Here is an 11,616-nt window from a genome sequence, read left to right on the forward strand (position 1 = left end):
TTTGCCTTTCCGTGCTGAAATGTCACAACCTGAACGACCATGACTTGCCCTCCCTAGTTTTGATCCTGGGTACGCCCCTGTCCCCGTGCTTTTCCTAACATCCAGCCCAATGGAGGACTCTGCTGCATCAAGAGAAGATCTCCCACTGAAAACCAACAATAGATCAGAGTTCTGACATATCCGATGTTGCTTTGGATGCAAATGCGGAGGAGGAGGAGGAGGAGGAGGAGACCTAAAGCACAGTTTGTTGGAAGTAAGCTAAGAACTGAAAGCCTTTAAGACTGCAGAGAAATAGAAGTCTTTGCCATATGCAAAACAAAATGACGGATTATTCAGCTCGAAGGAGAGGCCTGTGTTACCCAAAACCATTCATCCCTTTTTTCAGTGCAAGAGATGTTAGCAAAGGCGCACGATGTTTCGCCACAGAACGATGCAGCTGTGAGCAAAGCAAACAGACATCTATTATTCATTCGGTTTCAACGGATGCTACATGTCTTTGAACTCAAAGCACCGCTGAAGTTCAGTCGTCGGGTCCATGGAAGGGGCAGAGCCTTTCATTTATGGTAACCCCCCTCCCCCATTGCAAACGCCATCAGGAAGATACCTTGAACTGCTCAGTCTCCTCCATGGAATAAACGAAATGTTCTCTGCCTTGGATGTGCAAAAGAAAGTCTTCGCCGGAATGGCATTTGAAAGATGAAGAGGTTAAGTCGGTGATGATATACCGGGCTAAAGATTTTGGTTATAATATACAGTTGGAGGATTGGGAGACGTTATGGAAAGAAAGTATAAAATTTACTGCATGTACCGCTTTGAAAGAGAACATGATGAAAATGATGTATAGATGGTATATTACACCAGTAAAATTAGCCAAAATGTATAAAATAAGTAATAAATGTTGGAAATGTAAAGAGAAAGAGGGAACGTTTTATCATATGTGGTGGGAATGTAAGAAGGTGAAAGGCTTCTGGGAAATGATATATAATGAAATGAAAAAAATGTTGAAATATACATTTCTAAAGAAACCAGAAGCATTTTTGCTTGGAATTGTAGGAAAAGAGATTAATAGAGAAGATAAAAAAATTGTTCCTATATGCAACAATGGCAGCAAGAATGTTATTGACACAGAAATGGAAGCAAGAAGAATTACCGACGATTGAAGAATGGCAGATGAAGTCAATGGACTATGCAGAATTGGACAAGATGACAGGAAGAATTCAAAACCGGCAGGACCAGGAATTCCTGAAGGATTGGACTAAATGTGAGAAATGTTTGAAAGACAATTGTGAACAACAAATCACGCTAGTAGGTTTACAAGAAGTTTTGTAAGGTTAATTTTAGGAAATATTACGGCGATAAATTTGGCAGGTAATAATTATTGTGATAAAAAGTAATAGTGAAGTTGGAAATACAAGAAGAAATTAGGAAATTTGAAAATCTTGAGAAATGGTTGATGGAAGTCAAAAATATGTATAAGAGATGAATATTAATGGATTGTATGCAAAATTTAATTAAAATTATTATAAAAAAGAAAGGCTTCGCCAGCCAGAGAATTCCCGTTCCCCCACACCGCAAAAAGAGCCATCAGTGTTTGTTTTTTGTGCACAGGTGAAGAACTGCCACTCTTCAGATGAATTTTGGGAAGTGTTCTGTATGAATCTGGGATAGCTCAGTCAGTGGAGCATGAGACTCTTAACCACAAGGTTGTGGGTTTGAACCCCACGTTGGGTAAAAGATTCCTGTATTGCAGGGGGTTGGACAAGCCTTACCTCTCTCGGCCTGACCTTGCCACTGTGATCCATTTGACGGTCACCTCCAGGCTTGATTTTTGTAACTCACTCTACATGGGGCTGCCCTTGAAACTGACCCAGAAACTCCAGCGGGTGCAGAATGCCGTGGCGAGACTCTTTACGGGGTCTTCATTGTGGGATCACATTCACCCAGTGCTATACCGGCTGCACTGGCTCCCGGTGGACTGCAGGATCAGGTTTAAGGTGCTGGTTTTCACCTTTAAAACCCTATATGGCCTAGGACCCTTGTACCTATGGGGCCGCCTCTCCTGGTATGTCCCACGGCGGACCTTACGGTCTGCAAATAACAACACCCTGAAGATTCTGGACCCCATGGAGATTAGACTGGCCTAGACCAGAGCCGGGGCCTTTTCAGCTGTGGCCTCAGCCTGGTGGAACGCTCTCACAAGAGACCAGGGCTTTGCGAGATTTGACATCCTTCTGAGGGGTCTGCAAGATGGAGCTGTTCTACCTGGCCTTTGGTCAGGGTTCCGTCTGACTCACTTTCTCTTTGTGTAAGAACCACAAAGGAGGTTTCCCAGCCCGTTCACAGATCCTTATAATATCAGAGGAAACAGTTGCTCCTGGCGAGTATTAACCGCTTTCAATTTTAACCTGAGGAGTCATTTGTCCAGTTTTAATTTTAATTGATTTGAATTAGTTTTGGGATGCATTTTAATCAATTGCTTGCTTGTTTTTATGTATATTATATTATTAATATCTTGTTTCGTGGTGCACCGAAAATAATTTGGTACTAAATACCCAAAAGACAGTAGAAATGGTAATTGATTTCAGAAGGCACTCTTTCATTCTGCCACCACTTTCCATTCTTGGTAACATGGTTGTAGTAGTAGAGTCCTTTAAGTTCCTGGGCTCTATAATTTCCTATAACTTAAATTGGTCAAGCAACATCAATAGTATTATTTAAAAGGTCCACCAGAGGCTGTATTTCCTGCGTAAACTAAGGAAATTTAAATTGTCCCAGGAAGTGTTGATCCACTTCTACAGAGGCATCATTGAAACTGTTCTCTGTAATTCTATAACAACTTGATACAGTACAGCCTCCAAGAGAGACAAGAAAAGGCTCAAACGAGCTGTAAGAATTGCAGAAAGGGTAACTGGTGTTAGCTTGCCTTCAATAGAGACAATTTATGCTACCCGAGTTAGGAAGAGAGCAGAGAGAATTGTAGCAGATCCTTTACATCCCGGTCATCACCTGCTTGATTTACTTCCATCTGGACGTCGCTACAGGACTTCATATACAAAATCGGCCAGGCACAAGAATAGTTTTTTTCCTTGTGCCATTAAATTGTTAAATTCGTAGTTGTATAGCTGAAGGGGAGGTAAAATATGGGTGGGGCTTCTTTGTATTATGAGAGGAACAGTGTCTGTATGTTTACATGGTGGTTTTTATATCATTTTATTATTTTTTGTTGGGGGTGGGGCAAATGTTTAGTTTAATTTTAGTGTTGTTCTCTGTTTTTTATTTGTATTATTTTGTTAATTTAGTGTATGGTCTTTATTTGTTTTTTAAGGGGATAGGGGTAGGGCTGCCTGGGATTGGGCCTCAGCCAACAGGATGGCTGGGGCAGGTTCCACAGGGGGGGTAGTCCTGGAAAGACACCCGATCTCAGTGATCATGGGCAGGAGGAGGAGTCACGCTAAGACCAGATCATGTCATTACCGAGGAGGCAGGTTTAGTCGTTGTCTGAGGACTATCCCTGCCTCCAGGTCTGGTCCTGACCGGATGGATACTGGAATCAGCAGGGGATACCCACATGACCTGAAAGTGTTGCTGTGTAATGCCAGGTCAATGATTAACAAAACCACTGCCATCCACGACTTGATTGTGGATGGAGGATTTGACCTGGCATGTGTAACAGAGACTTGGTTGGATGAAGCAGATGGGCCTGTCCTTGCCGCTGCTTGTCCACCAGGTTTCTCTTACGCACAGCAACCCAGGCCATCTGGGCGGGGAGGGGGGGTTGCAGTGATTTTTAGGAAGTCATTAGTTTGCACCAGGCGTCCTATTGGGAAGACCCAGTTTTCTGAGTGCATGTTCTGGAAGTTGGGCAATAGGGGCAGTACAGGATTCCTTTTGGTGTACCGACCTCCCCGCTGCACCAAGGATTCCCTGCCCGAGCTGCTTCAGGTCGTGGCGGATATGCTCCTGGAGACACCTAGTTTGGTTGTCTTAGGGGATTTTAACATCCATGCCGACACGACCTTACAAGGGGCCGCTCGGGACTTCGTGGAAAGCATGGCCTCCATGGGGCTGTCCCTGAATAAGTCTGGTCCAACTCATAGCCGCGGACATGCCTTAGACCTGGTGTTTACCTCTATGGATGTTGGTGATCTGACACTAAGTAAAAGTGAAACAAAAGAAGTGCCATGGTCAGATCACTTCCTGGTGCAACTGGACTTCTCTGCGACCCTTCCCTTCTGCAGGGAGGTGGGACCGATTCAGATGGTCCGCCCCCGCTACTTAATGGATCCAATTGGCTTCCAGAGAGTGGTAGGGGATGCATTATCCCATGTTGATGGCCTTTCAGTTGATTCCCTGGTGGCCCGCTGGAATGCGGAGTTAACCAGGGTTATTGACTGTCTGGCTCCGAAGCGTCCTCTCCGATTGCATGGAGCCCGGACAGCTCCGTGGTTTTCCCCGGAGCTGAGGGCGATGAAACAGTCGCTGAGACGGCTAGAGTGCCGGTGGCGGAAAACTCATTCTGAATCAGACCGGACACGGGTTAGAGCTCAACTTCGAGCCTACCAAGTGGCAATGGCGACAGCGAAGAGGACCTTCTTCGCTGTTTCTATTGCATCTGCAGAAAACAGCAGCAGGAGACTCTTCCAGGTGGTTCGCAACCTAGCAGAACCACCTTTGTCACCGGGGTCTGGTAGGGACCCCAAGATCTCCTGCAATGCTTTTGCAAAGTTTTTTGCAGATAAAGTCGCTCAGATTCAGAAGGAGGTAGACTCCACCGTGGGAGCAGGGCCGGGGCGGGAGAGTGCTAGAGCCCTGTCTAGTCATGTTTCATGGGATCAATTCCAATCTGTTACCTCCGAGGATGTGGACAGGCTGCTTGGACGAGTGAAACCGACCACCTGTCTCCTAGATCCTTGCCCATCCTGGCTTATAAAAGCTAGCCGGGAAGGGCTGGGCGATGGGCTCTGCGCGGTGGTGAATGCTTCCCTCTGCGAGGGAATCTTTCCAGACCCGCTGAAAGAGGCGGTCATTAAACCGCTTCTTAAAAAAACATCTCTAGACCCGGCCAATATGGCCAACTATCGCCCAGTCTCAAATTTACCATTCTTGGGCAAGGTGATTGAGCGGGTGGTTGCTGAACAACTCCAAGCACGCCTGGAAGATGCGGACCATTTGGATCCCTTCCAATCAGGATTCAGGCCTCATCATGGGACTGAAACTGCCTTGGTCGCGCTGGTTGATGATCTCCGGCGGGCTAGGGACAAAGATGAGAGCTGTTTCCTGGTTCTGCTGGATCTCTCAGCGGCCTTTGACACCATCGACCATAACATCCTTCTGGACCGGCTAGAGGGGTTGGGAGCTGGGGGCACTGTTATACAGTGGTTCCGCTCTTTCCTCCTGGGCCGTGTTCAGAAAGTGGTGGTGGGGGATGAGTGTTCAGACCCCTGGGCTCTCACTTGTGGGGTGCCTCAGGGTTCTGTCCTCTCCCCCATGCTTTTTAATATCTATCTGAAGCCGCTGGGAGAGATCATCAGGGGGTTTGGGTTGGGTGTTCATCAATATGCAGATGACACCCAGCTCTACCTCTCTTTTAAATCAGAACCAGTGAAGGCGGTGAAGGTCCTGTGTGAGTGCCTGGAGGCTGTTGGAGGATGGATGGCGGCTAACAGATTGAGGTTGAATCCTGACAAGACAGAAGTACTGTTTTTGGGGGACAGGAGGCGGGCGGGTGTGGGGGACTCCCTGGTCCTGAATGGGGTAACTGTGCCCCTGAAGGACCAGGTGCGCAGCCTGGGAGTCATTTTGGACTCACAGCTGTCCATGGAAGCGCAGGTTAATTCTGTGTCCAGGGCGGCTGTCTACCAGCTCCATCTTGTACGCAGGCTGAGACCCTACCTGCCCGCAGACTGTCTTGTCAGAGTGGTGCAGGCTCTGGTTATCTCCCGCTTGGACTACTGCAATGCGCTCTACGTGGGGCTACCTTTGAAGGTGACCCGGAAACTGCAATTAATCCAGAATGCGGCAGCTAGACTGGTGACTGGGAGTGGCCGCCGGGACCACATAACACCGGTCCTGAGAGATCTGCATTGGCTCCCAGTACGTTTCCGAGCACAATTCAAAGTGTTGGTGCTGACCTTTAAAGCCCTAAACGGCCTCGGTCCTGTATACCTGAAGGAGCGTCTCCACCCCCATCATTCAGCCCGGACACTGAGATCCAGTGCCGAGGGCCTTCTGGCGGTTCCCTCACTGCGAGAAGCAAAACTACAGGGAACCAGGCAGAGGGCCTTCTCGGTAGTGGCGCCCGCCCTGTGGAACGCCCTCCCATCACAGGTCAAGGAGATAAACAACTACCTGACATTCAGAAAATACCTGAAGGCAGCCCTTTTCAGGGAAGTTTTTAATGTGTGACTCTGTATTGTATTTTGATATTTGTTGGAGGCCGCCCAGAGTGGCTGGGGAGACCCGGCCAGATGGGCGGGGTATAAATAATAAATTATTATTATTATTATTATTATTACATTGCAATGTAGCCGAAACAAATGACTCTCGTGGTCTCTTCCAACGATGCTTTATGAATCTGCCGTAGTGTAACTGGGCGCTGATTCTTCCTTTCTGACAATGACAAGTCAAGTACTGCAACCCTGTTAGTCCCTCATAACAAAAAGACTTATGGTGCTTAAAATACTAAAGTTTTATGCTGTAAAACTTTGGGGTTTTTTTCTGGCTTTGGGTTTCATTAAAGTATGTCCTGGGGATACAGAAAAGGAGGCTTGCCTAAACAAGAGAAGTCCCTGTGTTGCAAGGGGGCAACGAAGTGCAATGAAAGCTGGATTGTTCTAAAGCTGCGCCGTCTCAAAGAGCACCAGAGCTGCCAAATGTGAAGTATTTGTAGGCCAAAGAAATACAGGATCCATGATTCATGAAGCTGGTCCCAGGACAACTATTCAAATACCACCCTGATGCTCAGTTAATGAAAAATCTTCCACACGCAGGTGCAAGAAAATCCCATAAAGGGATTTATTGAAAGACTCAAGACCATTTTAAAGATTGAACTGAACAGCAAAAAAAATGAGAATATTATAATTGACCACCGGATTGTCCTGGAACTGTCACTGAAATGGACAAGAGGGACTTGGAAGCAGGAGGAATACTGGGCTTGGTCTTCCGAGTTCCATCCCCACCGCCGTAATACTTGCAACAACTCTGGCAGCAGGTGATATAAAATATGTATTTTTAAGTAAATATAGCATAGTATATACCGGCAATCCTACAAAAGTGGAAACAAAATAGAAAATTCTTTCCAGTAGCACCTTAGAGACCAACTGAGTTTGTTCTTGGTATGAGCTTTCGTGTGCATGCACACTTCTTCAGATACACATGAAGTGTGCATGCACACGAAAGATCATACCAAGAACAAACTCAGTTGGTCTCTAAGGTGCTACTGGAAAGAATTTTCTATTTTGTTTCGACTATGGCAGACCAGCACGGCTACTCACCTGTCCCTACAAAAGTGCACATCTTGCGCAGTATCTGGTGACTGTATAGGGAAGTTTTTAATGGTTTGGTGTTTTATCATGTTTTAATATATGTTGGAAGCCGCCCAGAGTGACTGGGGCAAAACAGCCAGATTGGGTGGAGTACAAATTATTATTATTATTATTATTATTATTATTATTATTATTATTATTATTATTCCGTGTGCTCGTTTGGTATGCAAAATTCCACCTTGAAAGGAGCAACTGCAAATCATTAATAATATAACCACATTTACATTTAACCTAAATTCTAGTAATTAAGGCTGAAATCAAATGTATATCATATGCTAGGTAATGGTGTTTGCACGCACACATAACTTACTGGGAGTAAATCCCATTGAATTGAATGGGACTTTCTGAGAAATCTACATTGGCTCCCAGTACGTTTCTGAGCACAGTTCAAAGTGTTGGTGCTGACCTTTAAAGCCCTAAATGGCCTCGGTCCAGTATACCTGAAGGAGCGTCTCCACCCCCATCATTCAGCCCGGACACTGAGATCCAGCGTCGAGGGCCTTCTGGCGGTTCCCTCACTGCGAAAAGCAAAGCTACAGGGAACCAGGCAGAGGGCCTTCTCGGTAGTGGCGCCCGCCCTGTGGAACGCCCTCCCTTCAGATGTCAAAGAGATAGATAACTACCAGACATTTAGAGGACATCTGAAGGTGTTTAGGGAAGCTTTTAATGTGTGATATTTTTGTATTTGATTTTTGTTGGAAGCCGCCCAGAGTGGCTGGGGAAATCCAGCCAGATGGGCGGGGTACAAATTATTATTATTATTATTATTATTATTATTATTATTATTATTATTTCACATGTCCGCCACAGATTGGTGGGTTGGAGGTGGGAAGAGTTCGTTTTGTTAATCTTTAAGGTGCCAAAAAACCTCTTTCGGTTGTTGTTTTGTTGCTTCCTGTTGCAGTTTGTGAAGCACGCAGTTAGGAATGGGCCTCGCTCAGGAAACACTCACTGAGTATTCTGAGTAGACGTGTGTGTGTGTGTGTGTGTGACAGAGATAAAAAGAAAGTATGCTATCACTCAATACACATTCATTCACTATTTTATACTGGCAATGAGAAAAGACAAAGGAAATCTACTCAATGCACAATTACATTCAAATCCACAGTCGATGAATCAGTATTCAAGTATTCATTCTTGCATATTTGTTTAAAAATCACTGTTTTGGTGAAAAGCACTGAAACTTCAGCTTCGTCAAGACGGGTGATCACACAGAAGTAAAGAACCCTGAACGTTGATTACATCAAAAGAGAGGCAAGCCGGTGGAAGCGAATATTCAGGCTTGACATGCAAATCAGGTAAGTCCTTTAGTAGCAACAAATATGCTTGTTCCTTTCCCCCCTACGTATTATTTACACCCAGCTTCCAGAAAATTCAACAGGAGAAAAGCAAGCTGAGAGGGCAAAGGGTGGAGAATGTCTTTTTTTTACTCCCATAAATCATGACAATCAAATTAGATCATCTCAGATTGAGGAACAAAAAAAGCCAGTTACAGATCCATTTCGCAACACGGCCTGACATGGCTTCCATTTGTGACTCACAGAGTGGCATTACTTATTCTGAGTGCTCCTTCTTTGACAATATATGCACTTAATGCGAAGACGTGTAAAATTACAGTAAAACAAATGAACCCCCCCCCCAGGAAATTATGTAAACTTCCTTGGTTATTTTAGTACCTGATTTCAATTCCTCTCACCTGAATGAGAATTGGGGAGAGATGTATCAAGTGTCAGAGGCTTTCCAAATTGAATGTTCTCTTCCCCTCCCCTCCCCCTCCCTTGAGGTATAGAAATGACTTTCATGACAGGCACCGGGAGGTGAGAGGTAAATAGAGTCCTCCATTTATAGGAGAAACATTGGAACGCTCCAAGTGTAATTCTAAAGTGTGCCATGCATCTCAGTCTTCAGAGTGCAGCAGATTTATTGAAATCACAGTGCAATTTGTCTGAGCAAAAAAACATAACGGGTGGCACCAAAAAAATTGTTCCCTACCCCGGAACAGATGGAGCCTTGCAAGGCTTTAAAGACAACATCTATAAACCAAGACAAGGGGCGAAAGGGTTTTTGTCCTTCATGCTGGGCTCACCCTTATAAAAATAATGTTAGAAAGAGTGGTGCAATTAGAGCTGGAGCTCAGGGCTCGAGTCTAGAGCCCTGGAGCTTGGGGGGGGGGTCCCAAATCACCACCCAGAGAGTGGCAGATAATGGGAATAGCAGCAAACAGGCAAGGTGTCAGCACATACATGGGCAGGGGCGTCTTACCCATAGAGGCTAGTGGCGCAGGGCACCAGGGCACCAAGTTCTGGAGGGCGCCAGGGAAGAGGCGGAGGTGGAGGCTGGACGCAGTGCCTCCCGGCATCAGCTCGCTGCCCTTGCCTGCCTCCGCCATGCCACGCAAAAGCAGCGCCGCGCCCAGAGCCTCCGCCTGCTGTGGCCACCACGGCACGAAGCCTCCAACCTCCGTCTTTTCTCCGCCGGAGGAGCTGCCCTCCAGCCGCTGCCAGCTTCCTCCAGCCCCGCAAAGCAGGGCACGTTGCTGGCAGCGCCGTCCTCCCTAGAAAAGGTCAGCAACTCTGGGAAATGGGGGGAGGGCGCCGGAGTGATCTTTGCACCACAGCGCTGGATATGCTTAAGAGTACCCAGTACCCATGGTCTGCTGCTGGTTCTGGTCAGGTTATGCATCCACAGCAGCGATTAGAGGAGGAATGGCCGCTGGGAGAATCACAGAGAGAAGAAACGCCATGGTGCACCTGCCTCAGCACAACCGGACACCTTCATCTGCCCTAGCTGCAATGAAACATGTCAGCAGGGGCTGTAACTCTCCAATGGTTTGACTTCACTCCCAAAGGCGGACTCTTCCATTCTCTCCCAAGGCAGACGTTTGCCAGCAACGTAATAGCTCAGGTGTTGTCAGGACTGGTGCTAGGGCTCCTTGTGCCCTAGACGAACCACCTTCTGGCGCCCCCTGCCAAAGCCTGCTTTAGTGGGAGGTGGAGAGGCAAGCAGCAGTTTCTCCGCTGTAGCGGAGAGCTGCTGCTCGCCCGCCCCGCTGCCTGCCCCCCACCCAAGCCTGCTTTAGCGGAAGGTGGGGGGGGTGGAGAGGCAAGCAGCACTTTCTCCGCTGTAGTGTAGAAGCTGCTGCTCGCCCGTCCCACCTCCCGCCCAAGCCTGCTTTAGCGGGAGCCGGGGGTGGTGTAGGGGGCAAGCAGCACCTCTCCACTACAGCAGAGAAGCTGCTGCTAGCCCGTCCCGCCCAAGCCTGGCCAGCGCCCCCTCCATTTTGGCACCCTAGGCAATTGCCTAGTTCGCCTAAATGGATGCGCCGGCCCTGGGTGTTGTGAAACCATTCTTCAGCCCTGACCTTCCTGACGTGCAGTGTAAATTAATAACGCAGAGTCTTCTTCAGTAAAAGAGTACAAGCGTTACTGAGTTAAAACTTGTTTGCAAATAAACAGCATAATGAACAGAAGATTTAAAACTAGCTTCAGAGCAGACACAGAGTACAGGCTTCACTTCTGAGTCAGGCTCCACACACACACTGACTCCAACCTACATTGCTCCAAAGAGTCTCCAAACCAACTCATGGCTCCCAACAGTCTGACTGACTCTGCCTGCAAACAGATACAGAGAATGAGTCATCATCCTCAAGATGAGTCACAGTGATTCTGCATTGCAGAGTGACTGTGCAGCTTTACAGCATTTCTCAACATTTCTAGACTGCTTTACTGCTTCCCTTTACTGCTTCTGCTCTCAAATACCTTTGTCACATGACACTTCCTGACCTTCACATGAAGCGCCTGAGTTGAGTACGGCAGGCTGTTTATTGCAGGTTGTTGTTGTTCAGTCGTTCAGTCGTGTCTGACTCTTCGTGACCCCATGGACCAGAGCACGCCAGGCACACCTATCCTTCACTGCCTCCCGCAGTTTGGCCAAACTCATGTTAGTAGCTTCGAGAATACTGTCCAACCATCTCATCCTCTGTCGTCCCCTTCTCCTTGTGCCCTCCATCTTTCCCAACATCAGGGTCTTTTCCAGGGAGTCTTCTCTTCTCATGAGGTGGCCAAAGTACTGG

The sequence above is a fragment of the Lacerta agilis genome, chromosome 1 (assembly GCF_009819535.1).
Source record: "Lacerta agilis isolate rLacAgi1 chromosome 1, rLacAgi1.pri, whole genome shotgun sequence".
In the NCBI taxonomy this organism is placed as follows: domain Eukaryota; kingdom Metazoa; phylum Chordata; class Lepidosauria; order Squamata; family Lacertidae; genus Lacerta; species Lacerta agilis.